The sequence below is a fragment of the Pseudorca crassidens genome, chromosome 2, assembly GCF_039906515.1.
Source record: "Pseudorca crassidens isolate mPseCra1 chromosome 2, mPseCra1.hap1, whole genome shotgun sequence".
Lineage (NCBI taxonomy): Eukaryota > Metazoa > Chordata > Mammalia > Artiodactyla > Delphinidae > Pseudorca > Pseudorca crassidens.
This window is the reverse complement of record NC_090297.1, coordinates 87,661,200-87,684,194: the sequence shown is the minus strand read 5'-3', so window position 1 is coordinate 87,684,194 and position 22,995 is coordinate 87,661,200. Positions and strand designations below refer to the sequence as shown.

Here is a 22,995-nt window from a genome sequence, read left to right as displayed (position 1 = left end):
GCTCGCCCCAACCGCTAGTCTCGCGAGAGTCCGATCGCGGGCTGCCCGGGTGTAGGAGGTGGCTGAGGACCAGGCGGCGGGCTGCCTTTTTTCTCGCCCGGAGGAAGGTGAGACGGCTGGGGCGTGCGTACCTCACCTTTCACAGTCTGCGAGCGCATGGTTGAACATTAAAATGCCGCGGTAGGGGGCCGCGAACTAGGTTGAGCTGCACCACAGCGTCGTTTTGTGGACCCTCTGAATGGCGGGAGGCAAGCCACCTGGCTTCCTGTGCCATTTCTACCACATTATGTTTTGTGTCTTCGTTTTGACTTTGTTACGTGGCCTAAGTTTTCGTGGCCTAAATTCCCTGAGCCTTGATTTCCCCGTGTCTAAAATGAGGGGCCTGGCTACGGTCTCAGACATTACATCCTTTGCATGTCCACATTTCTAGTCCTATCACAGAGCGGGCCCGTCTTCCTGAATACAGACATGTAAGGACTAGGTGGGTGAAGTGTGGCCAGTCTGTGAACGACTAAGGGGCAAATACACGTGTGTTTACAACGTCTGGTTGCACCTAATGTACACCACGTAGACTTGAATCTGAGACTAAGAATCTATATTGGCTATAGCTGCACATATTTTAGGCCAGACATTCAAGACATGGTGCAGATGCCTAAGGAGATTTTATGCCTGAGGGAAAAGGAAAGCCCATTTTTCAGGGCCTTTGGAGGGCACCTAGGGATCATGAGAAAATGGACAAAAGATCTGGAGTGTGGAGAAGAATCTCGCTTTCTTTACTGTGGAATTACTGTAGGTCCAAGAAGAATAATGGGTTAAAAACTAAAGATACTGAAATGTTTGCTTGTTTCAGTAGTTTTCTGAGAATGGCTAGTTGCAAGTGGTGCAAAACTGAGTTTGGAAACCCACAGCTCGTTTGTTCATTCAACTGACATTTATTGAACACCTACAATTTGCCAGGCACATAGGTGCTGGGAATGCGGCAATGAAACAAAGTCACTGCCCTCATGGAACTCCTACATGTGATTGGTAGCAGACAGATAAATTAAGTAAATTACATACAATAATTAAAGGTCATAAGACATAAAGCTAAGAAGGGGAAATTATGGAAGAATCAGGAGAGGGTGGTTTGCAGTTTTAAGTACAATAATGAGTAAAGGACTTGCTGGTAAATTGACATTTGATCCAAAACAGAGAAAGAAGGTAGAGGATATCCAGGGCAGAGGGTTATACACATAGGTACAGGAAGTGCAAGGGCTGGGATGTAGGAGCATACTTGGTGAATTCAAAGAGGTCACTGTAGCTGAGTGGAGTAGAGGTAAAAAGTTAGGACAGATAGATGGGGAGGGGTGAGTGGCCTAAAAGGCTTTGTAGGCCATTGCAAGGACCTGCGCTTTTGCTCTGGGGAAAAGAGCCATTGGAGGATTTTGAACAGAACAGTGACGTAATCTGACTGACTTTTAAAAGGGTCACTCGGCAACTTTATAGGGAATAGCTAAATAACCCTTAGGGTGTGGTTAGGAAGGAAGCAAGGAGACCTGTTAGGAAGCTATTTCAATTATCTAGGCAAGACGTAGTGGTATATGTGTGTGTGTGTGTGTGTGTGTGTGTGTGTGTGTGTGTGTAGCAGTGAAGGTGGAGAGAAGTTGTTGAACTACGAATCTATTTTAATGGTGAAGCCTACACCACCTGCTGGTGGAGAGAAAGGAGTCAAGGATGATTTAAAGTTTTTTAGCCTGAGCAACCAGGACATTATTTCTGTCCAACAGAAATATAACATGCCACATAGGTAATTAAAATTCTTCTAGTAGCCACATCAAAAAAAAAGTAAAACAGGTGAAATTAATTTTAATAATATATTGTATTTAACTGTATCTTAAACATGATTTCAGCATGCAGTCAGTATAAAAGGTTATTAATGAGGTATTTTAGATTCCTTTTTTGTACCGTCTTCTAAATCTAGTGTATGTTTTACGCTTCCAGCATGTCTCAATTCTGATAGCGACATTTCAAGTGCTTGATAGCTTCATGTGGCATGTGGACAGTGCAGAAGAAACTGTCATTTAGTGAGAGAGGAAGCAAAGGGGAGGGGCAGGATTGGAGGGTGAAATTCAGGAGCGTTGTTGTAGACTGTCAATAAGCAAGTGAAGATGACTGTCCACTTGCTTGAGATGACCATCAAACATCCAAGTGGAGATACTGAGTTACCATTTGTAGCCCTGGTCTCCAAAGGAGTGTTTTTCAAATTGTGAGTCGTAACCCATTAAGGGTTGTAAAATTGATTTATTTGTTGCAACCAGCAATTTTAAAAAAGAAATAAGAAAGCTCTGAATGCACTGCATCTAATAAAAGTATTGTTTCACAAAACTTCTGTTTCTATTACTTATGTTTTGATATGCTGGGTCATGTATTCCTCCTGGGGGGTCAGGGTTAAAAACAAGTTTAAGAGCCACTGCTGTAGAATGTATGCTGTGTAAAGTCGTAATAATTCATGATTATGAAATGGTGCCTGGGTTTGAATCCCAGCTCTGCCTCTAACTAGCTGTGAAGCTTTGGAAGATACTCAACTTCTTTGTGCTTTGGTTTTTCCAACTGAGAAGTAGGGATAAAAATAGTACCTACTATTAATTAAACAAGGACCTAAGAACTGTGCCTAATACACACTAAGTACTGTGTAAGTACAAATATCAGCGCTGACCCTGTTGTGAAACATAGTCCACATTTATATTTGTCTTCAGTCTCTCCTTTCCATACCCCCTTTGGATTTCAGGTTTTCCTATTACTGTCTCATCGCACAGCCCACCTGGTGATCACTCTTCACCAGGGCTCCAAAATTAGCCTTGCCTCCTGTCCTTCCTCCAGCAAAACACTCACTTCAGTGCCCAGCATTTCAGCCAGGTATAAGAAGTAAAACAGATTGATGAAGTGAATTGCTTTAGTAGTGAATTCTTCTTAAACAAACGCTTAAATTTAAAAAGAAGATTTGTTAATCCAAATGGCCTTAATTTGGGAGATTTCATGTTGTGAAAGAAAGTGAAGAATGTTAAGTAATGAAAACATTATGATTTAATGTGATGTGTCTCTAAGATTAAATTTATAAGCAACATATTATCCTTCTTAAAAAGAAAAGACCCTGGCATGCTATTTGCGAAGTTCTTGGAATGCCAGTGAATTTGCAGTCTAGGGCAATAGTGGTGCCATGTGCCGCTTTCATTTTGGTGAACATTTGTCATGTGCCTGTCCTGTGCGTGACAGCGAGCTATATATACACAATAATCTCATGCTGGAGTTGTTAGGAGAAGACTCTCCTTGAGGAACAACTGATGGATGATCTCAGCTATTTGGCAGAGACTCTAGTGTTTTCTAAAACATTGATATTAATGCAGCTGGCGAGTGGGAGAAGGGCTGTGGTCAGAAGGGGCTTTCTTCAGGTTTGTGTATGTATGTGTATGTTTTCTGAAAGGAAAGGAGTTATTTGGGGGTATTATTTATGGTTAGGTCCCAATTCTGTGATCTTCTGGGTCTGAAGTAGAGGGGCTGCCTTATTTGGTTTTTATATTCAACAGTATTTTCTGTGTATTTTGTTTTGTAGCAATAGTATACTGATATTATTAATAGTTTTATCTTATAAAATTTGGAACTGTGTTTCCAAAATCCCTTCTAAGGTGAATAATTTATTCTGCATGTTTTGAAATATCCAGATATAGCCAGTGAGGAGAAGAAGGGAAGATAGGAAAGGAAATAGAATTGAAGTCAGAGAGGTGTGGAAAAACAGTGATTTTTCAAAAAGGAAAGAGTACAACATCTCCTTTGGAGATAAACAAACCTCAGATTAGTTTCAGTCTCTCTGAATTACAGTTGATTCATCCATAAAATGGAGAGAACAACACCTCACTTGTGGGGTCACTGTGAAGAGGAGATGAAATAATGAAAGCATTTAAAGTGTCATTTGGGGACTTTCCTGGTGGCGCGGTGTTTAAGAAGCCGCCTGCTAATGCAGGGGACACGAGTTCGAGCTCGAGCTTTGGTTCAGGAAGAGCCCACATGCCATGGAGCAGCTAAGCCTGTACGCCAAAATTACTGAGCCTGTGCTCTAGAGCCTGCGAGCCACAACTACTGAGCCCGCGTGCCTAGAGCCCATACTCCACAACAAGTGAAGCCACCACAGTGAGAAGCCCGCTCACCGCAAGGAAGAGCAGTCCCAGCTCGGCGCAACTAGAGAAAGCCCACACGCAGCAACGAAGACCCAACGCAGCCAGAAATAAACAAATAAAATAAAATAGTGTCATTTAGCATTTAGCAAAAATTAGGCTTTTAATAAGGATAGCCTTAAAAAAGAAGGGGTGATGGGGACTTCCCTCGTGGTCCAGTGGATGAGACTCTGTGCTCTCAATGCAGGGGGACTGAGTTTGATCCCTGGTGGGGGAACTAGATCCCATATGCATGCCACAACTAAGAGTCCGCATGCCGCAACTAAAGGTCCCTCATGCCGCAACAAAGACCTGGCACAGCTTAAATAAAATAAATAAATAAATAAATAAATATTTAAAAAAAAAAAGAAAGAAGGGGTGATGACTAGTTGCCTTTGCTGGGTCAAAGATGGCCGTCAGACAAAGTAGATGAAGAGGATTCCAGGGCATGGCAGAGACAAAAGACATCACTGAAAGGTCTCTTACTCCATGAAGTATAAAGGTGAATTCAAAGAGCAAAGTCAGAGCCCAAGTTTTCAGCCTAAGTTGTACAAAACTGAGGAAGGGTGGAGACTAAGAATGAAGTAAGTGTTAGTTGGTATATAGTAAATATTTGTTTGAAAATTTATTGAGATGTACATATATAGAGGGAAATATAGTTGTATTTCTATTGAAACAAAATATCTTGGGCTCTTAGAGCTAACATAGGAAAAGTCATTAAAGAATTCCTAAGCATTGATATAACAAATTAGCCCAAAGCAGTGCATGGAATGCTTGGAAAGCATGATAGGAGGAACTTCAAGAGGGCATTTTTAGTGGTGATCTTTTCTTTATTCTTAGATCTTTAAAAAGTTCTTTGGTCTCCAATTTAATGCTAAATCATTTTCCCTTGCAAGTAAATTTAACTTTATGTTAAAATAGTGGCTGCAGAGTTTCCATATAGGAGGGTTTAGAGTAGGCAGTCTGGTTGAGGAGAAAGGACAAGGAAGAGGACCTTGAAGTTAATTTTCTATGTTTGTCAGGGTGACTACAGCTGCATATGACAGAAAAAAACAAAACAACAGTGGCTTAAACTAGAGATGAGTTTATTTTTCTCTCACATAAAAGTCCATAGGTGAGGTGAGCAATTCAGAGCTGGCATGGCAGCTCTATAACATCATCAGGAAGCCAGGCTCTCTCTAGTTCACAGCTTCCTTCCTCTTGTTATGTGGAACTCATCATAGTACAATAAGGCTGCCAGAGCTCCAGCTATCATATCCACATTCAGGGAACAGAATGGAGGAAGAGGAGAAGAAGGGTGATTTTCCTACCTTTAAGAATTCCTGGAAATACTACACATTTCCACTTGCATCTCACTAGCCAATACTTAGTCACAAGGTACATGCAAATGCAACCTTTATCTAGTCAGCAGTGAGACTACCCAAAACCCGGGTTCTGTTATTACGGAAAGAAAGAATGGATTTTGGCAGATAACCAGTAGTTTTTGACACAGTTTGCATGGTACTTTATTTTTCACTTTATTAGAAAGCAACACAGTTTGGAGCACGGGGATGGAAGGCTCAGGAGGAATGTCTCCAAGGGGGGAAAAAAAAACTTATTATGTAACATGCCTGACTGCACTGAGAGGTGTTTCACAAACATCTCACAGTTTTCTGTCAGAAAGCCTAGGGGTGAATCAATCAATGATTCACTTGCTAAACAAACAAAACAAACGGGGAGACTACGGCTTTATATCTGTCAGCCAAATGAGCTTGCTAAAACTAAACTTCAGAACTGGCCAACTTTCCCTTCATGTCACAAAGGACTGGGGTAATCATGCTCACTGCATGTTTATTCCCAAAGGGAAGAAGGGCAGAGGTGAGCCAAGCTCACCCAGTTATTCTTCCCAAATTTATCAACCGGGTAAGTCACTCTGCCTCCCCAGGAATGGAGTAAGTTAAAGAGCAAAGAGAAGCCAGGAGTTTGTTTAGGGAAGCCCTTTCTTTAAAGAAAACAGAATTAGGGAAAACCATTCTTCTTCAGGCATTATGCAAGTCATTTAACCTCTTTTGTGCCCAATTCCTAAACTGTAATCTTTCTTCCAAGGATATGCAAAAATAAAATATATAAGATGTTTTGAAAATGAATATATGCCCTATAAATAGCTAATAACAAGTAATATTTAGTGAGCATCTAGGAGGTACCAGGCACTGTTTTAAGCCCATTACATGTACTGATTTAATTCCCAAAACAACACTGTCATTACCCCCAACTTAAAGACAAGGAAACTGAGTCCCCAAGTTTAAGTAACTTGCTTAAGGTCAGATAGTGGAAGAATGTGAGATTTCAATTGCATTCTCAGTGATTCTGTTCAGTAAACTCTAAATCTGAGGGCACTAACATTATCCCCATGGCCTGGTAATCAATAAAGTTTTTAGAAATTAAAGTTGGATGTTGCTTACTTTATCTATGGCCGTGTCAACAGTGAGTTTGTTTTCTTGCTTCTATGGATTTTCTAGCTAATTTAAGACAGAGTCATCTCAGGACAGTTCCTTCAGTTACCCTGCCTTCCCCTCCCTCCCATGGGTCTGGAGTAGATGCTCCCTATCTATGATCCTTTGTTGTATATGTTGTGTTATGTTGTATGATAACAGCTCCCTTTCCCACTGGGGTCCCTTAGACAGGGGCTGTGTTTTCTGTCTCTGGATGGCAAGTTGTAAAGTTATTTACACTTTTTAGATACAATAAGAAAACCATACTTTATTCTTTAAAAATTTTTTTAATACATTTTATATTTTAGAATAGTTTAGAGTTAAGAAAATAGTTGCAAAGAAAGTACAGAGTTCCTGACTACTTCACACCCAGTTTCAATATGTTCCCCTATTGTTAACATAGTAAGATGCATTTGTTACAATTAGTGAACCAATATTGATACATTATTCTTAACTACAGTCCATATTTTATTCATTTCTTTTTTGTGATGGGAACAATTTAAGATCTAGTCTCTCAGCAACTTTGAAGTTTATAACACAGTATTGTTGTCTATAACCCCTGTGCTGTGCATTAGATCTCCAGGATTTATCTACTGGTTGCAAGTTTGTACCCTTAAACAGTATTTCTCCAATTCCCCCTTCCCCCAGGCCCTGGTAACCACCATTCTACTCTCTGTTTTTACAAGTTCAGCTTTTTTAGATTCTACATATAAGTGATATCATACAGTAGTTGTCTTTCTCTCAGCATAATGCCCTCAAAGTCCATCAACATTGTTGCAAATGGCAGGATTTCCTTCTTTCTCATGGCTGAAGAATATTCCATTGTGTATATATACCATATCTTCTTTATCCCTTCATCCATTGATGGACACTTAGGTTGTTTCCATGTATACTTTATTCTTACAAACTGCTCTGATCTCTTTACCATTCCCCAACTGCTAGGTAGGCATGGAAAACAAAAAAAAAATTTAGTCTGTTTTAAAACTAATTCTGATCCAGTTATTTAAGTAACTCTTTAACTCTGTCTCTTTGAAATCATTGTTTTATGGTTTCAACCCCTCTTCCTCTGCTTACTTCTAAGATGGTGTCTGGCACGCAGAGCAGGGTCCCACATGAACTTGTTGCATTGTGGGAGTTGAACTCTATGACCCTGAACTGGTCATTGTGCAGGGACTGGCATCACCTGAAGTATGTCTGTCTCATCTTATTCTTGGTTATCCTGTTGGCAAAAACTACTGATGTATGTAGCTGATAATTTCTTGGTCATTCTTTCTTGGCTTGGTCAGAGCCTAGAGGCCCTTCCTGCTATCTCAGCCTTCCTTGAAATCTTACTTTCACTACAGACTCCTTTGAATATATGAGATATTCTCAGCCTGGTCCAAGGCCCAAAGCATCCATCCATTAAGTCTTTGTTGGAGTGATTACACCTCTGCTGGGAACATGGGCGTACCAATATCTCTTCAAGGTCCTGCTTTCAATTCTTTTGGGTATGTACTAAGAGGTGGAATTGCTGGATCATATGGTAAGTCTATTTTTTATTTTTTGAGGAACCATCATACTGTTTTCCCCAGCAGCTTTACCATTTTGCATTCCGTGAACAATGCATAAGTGTTCCCAGTTTGTTTGCATCCATACCAACACTTGTTATTTTCTGTCTTTTTTTTTTTTTGGTTTGTCTTGGGGTTGTTTTTTTTTTTGATAGCAGTGATCCTGTTGGGTGTGAGGTAATACATCATTGTGATTTTGATTTGCACTTCCCTAATGAATAGTGATGTTGAGCATATTTGCATGTGCTTATTGACCATTTGTATATCTTCTCTGAAGAACTGTCTATTCAAGTCCTTTGCCAATTTTTGAATGGAATTGTTTGGTTTTTTGTTGTTGGGGTCTCTATACATTCTGGATTGTAATCCCTTATCAGATATAGATATGCAAATATTTTCTCCCATTGCATGGGTTGCCTTTTTACTCTGTTGATTGTGTCTTTTTTTTTTTTTTTTTTTGCGGTACATGGGCCTCTCACTATTGTGGCCTCTCCCGTTGCGGAGCACAGGCTCCGGACGCGCAGGCTCAGCGGCCATGGCTCACGGGACTAGCCGCTCTGCGGCATGTGGGATCTTCCCGGACTGGGGCACGAACCCATGTCCCCTGCATCGGCAGGCAGACTCTCAACCACTGCGCCACCTGGGAAGCCTTGATTGTGTCCTTTGATGCACAGGAGTTTTAATTTTCATGAGGTCCAATTTGTCTATTTTTTGCTTTTATTGTCTGTTCCTTTTGTGTCATATCCAAGAAATCCCTGCCAAATCCAATATCCTGAACTTTATGCCCGTGTTTTCTTCTAAGAGTTTTGTAGTTCTGTAGCTTATAGTTATATAAACTATGGCTGTAGTTTATATATATATATTTATATGTACATTTATAGTTATATAATTTTACATTTAAGTCTTTGATCCAATTTGAATTAATGTTTGTATGTAGTATTAGTTAAGAGTCTAACTTCATTCTTTTGGATATGGGTATATAGTTTTCCCAACATCATTTGTTGGAAAGACTGTCCTTTCCCCACTGAATCGTCTTACCACCCTTCTCAAAAAACATTTGACCATGTATATGAAGATCTATTTCTGGGCTCCCTATTCTATTCCATGGATCTTTATTCCATTACCATACTATTTTGATTACTGTAGCTTTGTAGTAGGTTTTGAAGTCAGGAAGTGTGAGTCCTCCAATTTTGTTCTTTTTCAAGTTATTTTGGCTATTTGGGGTTCCTTGACATTCCATATGAATTTTATGATAGATTTTTGTATTTATGCAAAAAAAAAGTCATTGGGTTTTGATAAAGATTGCATTATATCTGTGTATCACTTTGGGTGGTACTGACACTTAACAATAGTAAGCTTTCCAATCCATGAACATAGGTTATTTTTCTGTTTATTTATGTCTTTAATTTCTTTTAGCAATATTTTGTAGTTTTCATTGCACAATTCTGTTATCTCCTTGGTTAATTCCTAATTATTTATTCTTTTTGATATTATTGCAAATGGAGTTGTTTTTGTAATTTTCTTTTCAGATGTTCATTGTTAGTGTATAGAAATGCAACTTATTTTTTTGTGTTGACTTTTATCCTGCTACTTTGCTGAATTTATTTATTAGTTGTAATTGCTTTTTTGTGTGTGTACATGGAATCTTTAGGGTTTTCGACTATAAGATCATAACATCTGTGAACAGAGATAATTTTACTTCTTCCTTTTCTATTTGGATACCGTTTACTTATTTATTTGTTTAACCTACCTAATTGCTTTGGCTAGGACTAGTACTATGTTGAATAAAAGTGATGAAAGTGGGCATCTTTGCCTTGCTTTTGATTTTAAAGGAAAAGCTTTCAGTCTTTCACCACTGAGTATGATTTTGCTGTGGTTTTTTCATACATGGCTTTTATTTGTTGAGGCAGTTTTCTTCTATTCCTAGTTTGTTGAATTTTTAAATAAAAGGATGTTGACTTTTGTCAAATGCTTTTTTCCTGCACCAATTGAGGTGATCCTTTATTTCTTTTTAAGAATATGCATTTCCTTTTCCCTTTTGAAATGTCATAGGAAAGGCCACGGGGCTTGAATTTGCTGTTTCTCATGACACTATAATGAGTCCATGGCTAGCATGGTGCTAACAATGCTGCATTTACTGTCTTTTCAAAAGTAGTATTCTTATTATTAATTAATTATTATTATTAATTTTGGTTAAGTTTAAATTTTTTCTCAGTTATGAATTAGAGTCAATTGGACAGCTGATTTCATGGTGGAAAGCCACAGCCCAGCTCAAATGGTGGAAAACAAACAAACTTCTCAGAACAAAGCTTTCAAAATGGAAGAATGCATAAAATATCCTGACAATAACAGTCTTAGGTCTGTCTCACCCAGAGAGTGAGTTCTTGAGGGGAGAAAATATCTTTTCCCCTTATCCCCAGTTACCTGGAACTGGAGATTGTTGTATAGTAAACACTTAATAAAACATCTTGGAGGGTATCAAAGAACAACGGTGTTCCCCTTGCCCTTTATTCCCTCTCCTTTCCCGAAGAGAGATTGCATCAGACTCAGTAACTTTCATAGTGTTAATTTATTGTGAAGTATAAATATGAAAGTATCCAAGTTCTGCAAATAGTGCAAAAGTGAGCAATTGTGCATTTTAATTTGACTTAGTATTGTTGAATTGAAATATTTAGATTTTGGTATGAAGAGAGGATTGTACTTTTTTTTTTAACCATGTCACTATTGATTATTTTCTTATTCCAAAGCTGTATAGGCTCATGCATTATTTAATTCTCAAAAGTTAAGTTGATAGGCTGTCTGAGGGTAGATGTACAAACTGTAATATAAAGCCAGAATTGGAAAATAGAGGTACTTTGACTAACTTTTCAAAGTAGGCTTTATGTTATGAAAAGCATCACAGTACACTGTGTAAAAATAAAATTAAATGAAGTATAATCTATGAGTGACACCTGCTTTATAGACTCTCAATTTGATGACCAACATAACCTAATTTAGCAGAACACTTGACCCAAGTATTTCACTGATGATCAGGTAAATTCTGATGAAAGGTCAATGGTATAACTACAAAGGCCAATCTATTTTAATTGCCTAAGGTTTAAAAAAAGCCCTCTTCTCAATTTACAGTGACTGTGGGAGTCATTTTACTGCTTACACAGTGATAAAGGGCTTGTATATCATGAATGTAGCATAGTGGATAATCAGCAAAACTTTAAGACTAAATTAATCAGCACTTTGGAAAGTTTATTCCACGAACATAGGTAACATGTCCTGTCAAGGCAAATGATTGCTTCTTTGATTATAGAAAAATACTAATAAGTTTTCACTTTTTCTTTTTAATGTTTTACTGGAAAGAATTTAGTTAGAGATTCAAACATAGTAAAATTTACTTTTTAAAAAAATTGAGAATCACTATGTTGTGCATCAGGAACTAATATAGCGTTGTAAGTCAATTATACTTTGAAAACAAACAAAAAAACAAGCAAGCAAGCTCAGGAAAAGAGACTGGATTTGTGGTTACCAGAGGCAGTGGGGGGCAGGGGAGGGTGTTGGGGGAAGGATGAAAGTTGTTAAGAGAGTAAATCCTAAGAGATCTCATCACAGGGAAAAATTTTTTTTTTTCTTTTGCGTCTATATAGAATGATGTATGTTCACTAAGCTTACTGTGGTAATCATTTCATGATGCATGCAAGTCAAATCATTATGATGTACAACTTTTAAACTTATACAGTGCTTTATGTTAATTATATCTCGTTGAAACTGGAAGGAAAAATGGAGCAAAGTATACCTGCTTTAGGTCTGAAAATAAATAAATACATAGAGTAATTGATATTTAAAAATAAATAAATGAAATATAACTCTTCTTTTAAAAAGAAAAAAGTGAGGCTTAAATTTGATAATAATGGTATTTTTGAAGTACAAATATATGAAATATATACTGAGTTCAGAACAGATTCAATATTTAGCCTTTGAACTGATAAATCATATCATATTCATTTAACATATTCTCTAGGTCCCATCTTGACTTTTCTTTCTCTCCTTCCCAAGGCTTACTGACTTTTTTTTTATATTTTAAAATAACAATTTTAAAAGTAATGAAATTTTAAGGTGCTTTCTGATTCCTTCATGTTATATCTTAATAGTATCATTAAAATCAAGATGTCGGGCTTCCCTGGTGGCGCAATGGTTGAGAGTCCGCCTGCCGATGCAGGGGACATGGGTTCGTGCCCCGGTCCGGGAAGATCCCACATGCCGCGGAGCGGCTGGGCCCGTGAGCCATGGCCGCTGAGCCTGTGCGTCCGGAGCCTGTGCTCCACAACGGGCGAGGCCACAACAGTGAGAGGCCCGCGTACCGCAAAAAAAAAAAAAAAAAAAAAAAAAAAAAAGATGTCATACAACATTCTTGTGTTAATTCTGGACTGTTAGGAGTCAAGGTGGCACAAAAGGAAGGACACTAGAGTGCACATCAGATAGGATGATTAAAAACTTTGCTGAGTCACTAACTAGTTGTTTGGACAAGTCACTCTTAGAGCCTTAATTTTTGTGTCAATACAATGATCTCTAAGCTAGAATGTATAAATAGGGGACATGTGCATTAGGCACAGTGAGGAACTATCCATACTTCAGAAATCAGAGCAATTTCTCTAAACATAGTTGGATGATATTGCATTTCAGGAAGACTGGGAGGGATCTTGGACAACCTAACTCATGAGATAGCTGTTTTCTGAGCAGTAAATTGAGGAAGCCCAAGCATGCCTCACTGACATGCCCTCACTCAACAAGGTAAGGAGGTGTGGGATGGTGATGGGGAGGAGAGTCTCTGGGGATGTTGAGACTTCCAACATGTCTCTCTCCCACATAGAATTTACAGGCATCCTGAGGGATCTAGGTGGGACCCATAAATATAGGAGAGAGTTCTGATCCTTGGACCATTTTTGGCGTTGCACTTTCTGCTACATAATACTCCTGTTAGGAGCTCGTCATCCACTGTGGATCAGGCAGGGTTACAGGTAAGCTTAAGAGTGGTCTTTACAGGTCTTCCCTGGTGGTGCAGTGGTTGAGAGTCCGCTGCCGATGCAGGGGACATGGGTTCGTGCCCCGGTCCGGGAAGATCCCGCATGCCGCGGAGTGGCTGGGCCCGTGAGCCATGGCCGCTGAGCCTGCGCGTCCGGAGCCTGTGCTCTGCAACGGGAGAGGCCACAAGAGTGAGAGGCCTGCTCGTACCGCCAAAAAAAAAAAAACAAAAAAGAATGGTCTTTACAGCTGTCCTCTTCCCTAATTGGACGCTCAGTCCCAGGGACTCTCACTACCACTGTAAGCTTTAACACTTAGTGTCTAGCCTCCTAGGTATCTTGTATCCATCTCTTCATTTGAGATACTATGAGCTTGGACCAAAATGGAATTTCTCAGCAACACTGAGAAATATTTAGTGAAATAATATGATTTTTTTGTATGAATACTTTGGAATCAATTTATACTTTATATATATTTTTTCCAAATTTTCTATATTGGAAAATGAATATTAAACTATAGGAATAATTCATATAGTCAGATATTCATATGGTCAGATTTACCATGAGTTGCATCATCTCTGGGTTGACAAAGTTCTTTGATACTTTATTTAGTATTATATTTGTTGGGAACCTACTCAGTGCAAGACAATCTAATTGCCTTTTGATATCTTATAATTATCTAATTGGTTTATAATATCAAAAATAGAAAAAATAGAAATTATGGAAGTACAGAATTTGCTTTCCTACAAAGAATAAGTGAACCACAGGATACTGTGACATCTACTAGTTCAGTAGTTATGTTTTATTAGTCAGTACCTAGAGGAGTACTTAAAGCCATGTAAGTTGGTTGCATTTTATTTGGCAGCATAACCACAGATCAAGTTGTCCCTTTAGTCCTTTGGGTTCAAGAGGCAGATTAAAAAATATTTAATTAACTTATTTATTTGGCTGCACCGGGTCTTAGTTGAGGCATGTGGGATCTAGTTCCCTGACCAGGGATTGAACCTGGGCCCCCTGCATTGGGAGTGTGGGGTCTTAGCCACTGGACCACCAGGGAAATCCCAGCAGAATGTGATGTTAACTGTCACTTATTAATCCAGACTTGGAAAAATTGCTTTTAAAAGTCATTTATTCATCTGCTAAATTAAACTTGCAATATCAGTGATAATATTTGATACTTATACAGTACTTTACAGATTTTCAAAGTATTGCAACATTCATGATTTCATTTAATCTTCACAACAATTTTGCAAAGAAGACAAGATAGTAACTAACTCCATGTTATAGATAAGAAAAATGGTGTCTTGAAATGTAAAGTGACTTGTGTAATATAGTCTGGCTAGTCAGTGGTAGAAGGGAACTAATTTCTAAGTTTTTTGATTTCTAGGTGCAGTCACAAGGTATTATGGACTACATACAGACAGAGGGAACATATTAGAGCACACTGCTATTTTTTTTGTAGAATAAAACAGTACAATTTCAGAGATGCCATGAATCCTGTCCAGGATGGCATAAATAGGCAAGGATTCAATCTGACTGGGTAAGCTATGGTAAAAATAGCCTTAATTATAATACTTTTAGTCAAATGTCAGGATCTTTGTTCTTGGGGGTAGAGTTGGACCACAGACAGATCTACAGTGAAGAAGTGGGGAAGGGTCACAAGGACTTAAGCATAATATCAGGGCCCCCAGAAGCCATATTGTCTAGGATTTTTTGCCAGGTTCCAGTCTTAGCTGCAGAATTAGAACACAAGTCAGGACTGGCATAGCTGCTCAGATCTAAAAGATTGGGGAAACATAGTGAGAATTGGGCATGATGTTTGGGGAGGAGACTGCTGCTATTTAATAGGCTGGGGGATGTCACCCCAGAAGTGAAACAGAAGGAAAATAGGCTAATTGTAGATGCTTTGACATATTCCAGGTATTCTCATTAGCAGGGCGCAATCTGCTGGTCAGATGTCTTTAGTCCTCTCTGCTGGACAGAGCTCAAGTGGGCAGGGGCAAGAAACAGTGCTCTTTGGCACCTGAACACATGGTTCAACTTATAAAGCATGTGCTTTACCTGACAGTTAAGTGAGATGCTCTGCTCACATAAGTCCACAGATTTACACCTGTGAAGTTTCCATGTAAAATGGGTGCTATTGTCTTTTATAATAAGTCCCATGTGTATTTTCATAGAATGTTGACAGGTGAGCATATATTGCTTTATCAGTGCTTCTGGGATTATCTGAAAAATAGCACAGGTATTCTCATGACAGGTTTATGTTAATAAGTTTGGTTAGCATAAGACTTCCCTGGTGGCACAGTGGTTGAGAATCCGCCTGCCAGTGCAGGGGACACAGGTTCAATCCCTGGTCCGAGAAGATCCCACATGCCGCAGAGCAACTAAGCCTGTGTGCCACAACTACTGAGCCTGTGCTCTAGAGCCCGAGAGCCCACAACTACTGAAGCCTGCACACATAGACCCCATGCTCTGCAATAAGAGAAGCCACCGCAATGAGAAGCCCGCACACCCCAACGAAGAGTAGCTCCTGCTCACCGCAACTAGGGAAAGCCCATGCACAGCAATGAAGACACATCACAACCAAAAAATAAATAAATTTAAAAAAAAGTTTGGTTAGCATAAAGCAAAAATTAATTCAATGACTCACATGTAAAGTTAATAAACTCTTCTTTCTCCATGTCACTAATTTCCTAGTCTTGTGAAGGTCTGTACATTTCTATGGCTGAACAAATATGTGGAAAGTTTCTATTTGGGTTCCCAGCATGCTACATTAAGTTGGTGTCATCAGTGTGATGCTTTGCTATTCAAAGTGTGATCCAAGGACAAGGCAGCATTGGTATCTCTTGGGAGCTTTTTAGAAAAGCAGAATATCAAGCCTAATGCTAGGCCTACTAAATCAGAGTGCATTTTATCAAGATCTCCAGGTGATTTGTAAGCACATTCAAGTTTAAGAAGCACTAGTTATACCTTTGTGGCTCAAGGTCATGCCTTCCTAAACCTCTATTTTTAGGCACACTCTACTTCCTACTCTTCTGGAATCTGTAGGCTATCAGCTAGCCAATTCATTTGGTTGTTTCTTAAATTCTAAACCTGTGACATTGTGTGCCCTATGCTGTCTCTTCCTTGTTTTGTCAGAGAAGGGACTTTTTCTTTTGCGTTCCCCATATTTTTCACCTCTTTTCACTTGATGATTTTTGTTTTTGGAGACAAACAATCACCTCTAGCTTCCAGGGGACATATTCTCTCTCTGATCAACTTGAAGACTTTTTCCCACGGCATCTCTCTCAATAACATTGAGGTAATGAGGTTCTGTTTACTGCCAAATTCAATCATAAATGTGAGTTGCCACTAATATCAATATTGCATATCTTTAAGTAGCTTTAGAGTAAAATAAAATAAAATAAAACCACAAAAAGGACTACTTGGTAGCTTTCTCTGCTGTGTTCAACTTTTTGTTTTGTTTAACTTTTCATATTACAGAAATCTTGGACCTCAGAAATTTCATGTCTCTTGGCAATAGCTATACTTTCTGTGTCTTAGTGATAAACATTCTGTTATTTTATTCTAGAACTCTAAACCAATTAAAGAAAATTTTTATTGGACATTTTCTGTTCTCTGTTTTCTTAGCTTTTTTTTTTTTTCCCCTATCTTTGTTATAAAAGGAAAAACCCCTCATGGAATATGTTGCCATTATGAAATTTAGGTATTTATATGTATATTATTTTTGTGTCTGTATCATAAATCACATTTAGAGATATTCTCTGTAAGTTACACTTAAACATTTTTAGTTGATAAGTGCCAACAACATTATGGTTTGTTTCATAAGACCTCTCTTCACTTTGAAACCATATCCTCTGTTTCTTCCTTTTCTTTAAAAACCACACAGGATGTTGAAGAAATAAAGTGAGAGAAGTCTGCTGAAATATATTTACAACAAGCTATTGTAAATGTCATTTGTTGAATAATGTATAAAAGTTCATGGCACAAGGGGCAGGATTGTCTGAAAGTAACCCTGAGAGCTCACTCTTGGTTACCGAAGCACTGGGCTATCTGGAACCAGGAATCACCCTTCAACCAGTGCGAGAAGCCACACTTGAACTCAGCTTCCTATTAGACTGATGGCATTATTTTACCCTCTTGCAGGAACTACAGCTTTCTATGATCTCCGCTGTCCTCAGGTGCTGGGCAGCTAGCTTTCACAGTTACTCCCTTTAAATATATTGCATGCAATCCAGACTGCCTAACATTTATGTTGTGTGCTTATCTCCTCTGATTAAGGTTGCTATCATGCTTGCCCTGTAAGAAAGGAGAGCAACAGTGAGGTGGGGGATCTGCCCTAGAATACTGGACCAAGTGTCCTTCAGATGGCCAGGGGCCCTGCGTACTTCCTCATGGGAAAAATGGGAAAATCAAAGGACCTGTGACTTTTCTTGTTGCTGACTCCTTGAGTTTCCTCGATAAAGCATATTCTTTAATATGATATTGTAAAATTCACCCAGAGCTCTGGTGAACCTCAGGGGACCCATCTTGTACAGCACATTTATTGATGATAATCAAGGCTTTGTTCTGCATACCCTGCTTTGGGGGAGTTCATATCTCAGTTTGTATATTTGTAGCATAGATTGAAGTCACTGCCATATTCCCATTTTGCCTTGGATAAAATGTCCTCCTATTGATGACTGTTAACTTATGCATTTTCTTCTCATCCATATATCTCCCTTATTCATATCTGTCTTTGTCCAGCAAGATTCCATGATGTACTGTTCAATAATACTGTTGCTAATAGCTTAAACTTCCCCTTCTGTCTTCTTTGTGGCATCTGCCAAAGACTGCAACCATAGATAAACCAACTGTCTGCTTTCTCTGCATCTGTGCCTGAGCAGCCAAGCACTGCTGGAGAGAGTTACACAATAGGGCCTATTGGTATTACAAAAAAGTAATTAAAGCAACTTCAAACTGTACAGCAATCCTGTAAGGATTCTCAGTCAAGCTCTCTCCCACTTTCCATAATGATTATTTCAAGCTTCTTCAAACCTTCTTCCTCTCATCACCCATGATTCTCAGAATATGATATTGATTTTTATTTTATAGAGAAAATAGCAGCCCTTAAATGAGAACTGCATCACCTGTCCCATTATCTGTCCATACTATTCTAGTTTCCTTCGATTACAGTATGGGTGTAATTATTTTTGCTGAGGCTAACCCCTCCTCTGGTACTTTTATTTTACTCCCTCCCACCTTCTAAGGTACCTGAAATTATGGATTATCTTTTGTCTGAATATTCAAACTCTCTTCAATTGGAGCTTTTAAAAACAGGATCAAGTATCTCCCAATTAAGAGAAAGAAAGAGAGGAAAGGAAAGAGAGAGAGAAATTTTCTCTAGATTTCTTCATTCCCTTCTAGTTACTACCCTATTTCCTCTGTTCAAATTTTTGAAAAACGGTTTCTATTTCTTTCCACCTAGCCATTTCTAAGCCTTTTCCAATCTAACTTCTGCCTACATTGCTCCATCTCAGGATTTCTTAACCTTGGCACTGTTGGCATTTTAGGCCAATGTTTTATACTTGCGACACTGTCCTGCACATTTTAGGATGTTTAGCAGCATCCCTGGTCTTTATTCACTAGATACCTGTAGCAGCTCTCTCCCTGCAGCTGTGACAACCAAAAATGTTTTCAGGCATTACCAAATGACCCCTGCAAAGCAAAATTGCCTCCGGTTTAGAATTGTTGCCCTATTCCCATGGCTCCTGTTAGGTTACCAATGACTTTCACGATGCTAAATCTCATTGCTTATCTGACTTGGTAGCTCAGTAGTATCTGAAATTGTTAACATCTCCTGCCCTGTAACATTTTTCTCTTGCCTCTATTGACAACACTCTTTTGATTTTCCTTTTACCCCTCAGATTGTTCTTTTTTCTTCCTTCCTTCCTGTTTTCCTTCCTTCTTTCCTTCCTTTCTCTCTTTCACCCTTTCTTTCCTTCTCTCTCCCTCTCTCCTCTCCCCCAAACCCCTTCTTTTTCTCTTTCTTTAAATCTTTTGAGCTCATCCTCTGCCAATTGACAATTAAATGTTGGCACTCTCTTCTACTCTGCTCTTTTTCTGGGGACTCTCATCCCCATGCAGAGCTTTAATATTCACCTTTATACTTGTGCGTCAAGCTTTGATGAACTAGCTTCAGTATGGTGAACAGGTCAACCCTCCCACCACCAGCAACAACAAAAAGCTGGATACAGTAGTTTATCCATAGCTTGTGAGTCTTTCCGTGACAGCCTTCTCTTTTAGAGGAAACAAAAAATCTGCTTCTAGCTCTACCTTTTGAAGTAGAAAACTAGCTCTTAATCAGAATAACATAGACAAAGATGAGTGGAAAAAAAAAAAAAGATGAGTGAAATTCTTTAAATTGGCCTAGATAGGCCTAAATGATCTGCCTCCACCCTTACCTCTCATAGCTCTCTACCCTCCCCAATCTCATCCTCCATCATCATCCCTCCTGTGTTCCTGCTTGAGGCAACTAGCTGTGGTTCAGTCCTTTGTTCATGCTCTACCACAGGGCTATTTTATTTGTTGCCCTGTCTGCCAGGAAGACTCCTCTCACCCATCTCTGCAACTTAACCTATTCTTCCAATCTCAACTCAAGCAGACTTCCTCAGGGAACCTTCCTTGTTCTTCCTGACCAGCTCCCACTTCCCATTATGGAGGCCTTTAATGGCCTTTGTATATCTCTTTCTTACTGCATAGTACAGTAGCAGTTTTGCATTTACTTGTGTGATTAGTGAGGTGAGTACAGTTGAGCAAGGGTTTTCAAACCAAGACTGCTTGGCTTGGAATCTTGGGTCTTAAATTCTTGGTGCCTCAGTTTCCTTATCTTTAACATGGGGATACTAATAGAACCTATTTTAACGGTTGTTGTGAGTCTTAAATGATTTAGTGTATATACAATGCTTAAAACAGGGCCTGGAACATAGTAAGCACTATGTAAATATCAGTTGTAATTAAAAAAATTTAATTATAATCTGTCTCTTCCACTTTTTTCCCCCCCATTTTGTGAAAGTTTATTTGCAGGATAAATTCCTAAAAGTCAAATTACTCATAGAATTAGGCACACATATTATCACAGTTGTCACACCTACCAAAAAGTTATTCCAGTTTCTAATCCCATTAATGGTTATGTAGAAATATCAATTTCTCTTATAATTTTATTTATTTTTAAGGAATTTAAGAAAGATTAGTGTAACCTTCTTTTTTTTAAACATCTTTATTGGAGTATAATTGCTTTACAATGGTGTGTTAGTTTCTGCTTTATAACAAAGTGAATCAGCTATACATATACATATATCACCATATCTCCTCCCTCTTGTGTCTCCCTCCCACCCTCCCTATCCCACCCCTCTAGGTGGTCGCAAATCTTCCACTTTTTTGCTCATTTTTTTTCCTCAGTGCCAACACAGTTCATGACACATTTCAGGCATGCAGTAACTGTCAGAGTAATGTATAAATTAAAGAGTTTGGGAAAAAGAAATGCCATATAAATACAAAGCACATTTGTATAGATGAAAAAGTAGAGATTCTGCATTGTGTTTTTAAAAATAATTCTACTATAGTCATTCACTTTACTTGCATAACCTATGCTAGAAGGGAAATAGGTGCTTTTTTAATTCTAGGAGAATTCAAACAATTTTTATGCTGGGTGAATTCATTCTAACACAATCAGTGAAATCAGAGCCTTTGAGTTAAAAATATTACTCAAATATTTTATATTTGAAGAACATATTCAAATTCCTATATTAAATACATAAGTAGACATAATTTTTCATAACAAACCTTGAAAACAAACATCTTAGTCTCAGAGGTTAAGGATTATGTAACAAAGAATCATTTTAGTTTTAAAAATATCGCATAAGATCTTGTAAACAAACTTTTAAGGACTCAAGTTTTTGATGACAAGATACCAAATAAATATAAATCTGACAAGTAAACCTGGTTCTGCAAGCATGCATGTGAGATTATTTATTTGGTATGGAGGTTGCTGGGTTCTTTGAATCATTATTAATTATTAGACATTAATAACTGAGAAAAACCATGCCACATGAGCAATGATAATTCAATGGAAAAAATCTAAACCCAAGAAGAGATATTGATAAAGTAGTATGTTGTCATTTGTGTTAGTCAGCTCAGGCTGTCATGACAAAATATCACAGACTGGGTGGCTTAAACAACAGAAATGTATTTCTCACAGTTCTGGAGGCTGGGAAGTATAAGATCAGGGTGCCGACTGATTTTATTCCTGGTGAGAGCTCTTTCCTTTGTTTGCAGACAGCTGTCTTCTCACTGTGCCTTCACATGGTGGAGAGAGAGAGCTCTGGGGTTTCTTCCTCATAAGGGCACCAGCCCTGTCAGATTAGGGCCCTACCTTTATGATCTCATTTAACCTTTATCACTTCATCACAGGCTCTGTCTCTAAATAGTCACATTGGCGTTTGGGGCTTCAACATTTGAATTTTTGAGAAAACACAAACATTCAGTCCATAACATCATTCAAAAGGAGGAGAGGATATTTTTATTTGGGTGAATATGCCAAAAACTTTCAGAAGAGGCTTTTAAGATTGACTTTAAAGGGTTTGAACTTGCAGAGTGCGAAGGGAAATTATACCATGATCTCAATATTATATGTGGAAAGCAGAAGGGATGTAGGATTTGTGTAAGGCTAGTGAGGATTTCAGTTTGATTGTTTTTCTAGTATGTGAGGAGAAAATGAGTGAATTTCAGGTCATTGGGAAATTTGAATGATGAGTTACGAAGTTTGTACTTTTTTTTTTTTTTTCAGCTGCCATGGCTCACGGGCCCAGCCGCTCCGCGGCATGTGGGATCTTCCCGGACCAGGGCACAAACCCATGTCCCCTGCATCAGCAGGCGGACTCTCAACCACTGCGCCACCAGGGAAGCTCCTGAACTAGTAATTAATATAATGGGATAAATGCTAGAATAAGATTCAGTTCACCAGAAACATATAACAATATTAAACTTGTGTATACCTAATAAAACATACTCAATATTTACAAAGCAAAAGTGGATAGAACTACAGGGAGAAACTGATAACTCTACAATTACAATAGACTATTTCAAAATATATCACAAAATTAATGATAGATTAAGCAGATAAAATATTAGAGAAGATACAGAAGGTTTGAATAATGGGAGTAACAGTATCGATGTTGGCTCGAATCAGAGAACAGTATAGCCTTGCAGAATAATATATCCAGCAACCAGAGAATATATATTAATGCTGTTTCTCCTTTTCCCTTGCCCAAATTCTCTTTTACAGTTACCATTTCCCAACTTTTCAAAAGAAATACCTCTTATCCACCCAAATCATCTATGATGCATCACCCTGGGGTGCAAAATCTTCAGAGGAACAATCAACATATTGTTATTGGAGAAACCTCTTATACTCATAAACCTTTCATAGACCATTGTCTTTTCCTGCCTAATATGAATGTCTAGTAAGTGTGAGGCACGGCATTAGTGAAGGGGTAGTTTGACCCTTTGGGGGATGTTCCAGATTCAATAGCGTGGGACAGCTGGTGCAATGACAATTCTTGTTTTTGTTGTTTGACTAACTTACCTCTTTCATATTCTCACTATTATCAAATAATGAGTTACTCTTGAGGGAGTCATATCAGAGCAGCACTCTCACGCGGTAGGTGAGAAAGGGGGTCAAGGAGACCTGGCAGAGCTGTCCCCAGGCCTGTGGCCCCCATGCCAGAGCTTTAGCCTGGGC

At 38.6% G+C, this 22,995-nt stretch overlaps 1 long non-coding RNA gene across 1 annotated transcript; it reads left to right on the top strand.

Annotated features, from left to right (window-relative positions):
• Positions 1–3,300: 3,300 nt before the first annotated feature.
• LOC137219028 (uncharacterized) lies at positions 3,301–16,606 on the top strand. Its single transcript, XR_010940957.1, has 4 exons — positions 3,301–3,428; positions 12,877–12,984; positions 13,064–13,211; positions 14,602–16,606. It is a non-coding gene; the product is annotated as an uncharacterized lncRNA (long non-coding RNA).
• The last annotated feature ends 6,389 nt before the right edge of the window (positions 16,607–22,995 follow it).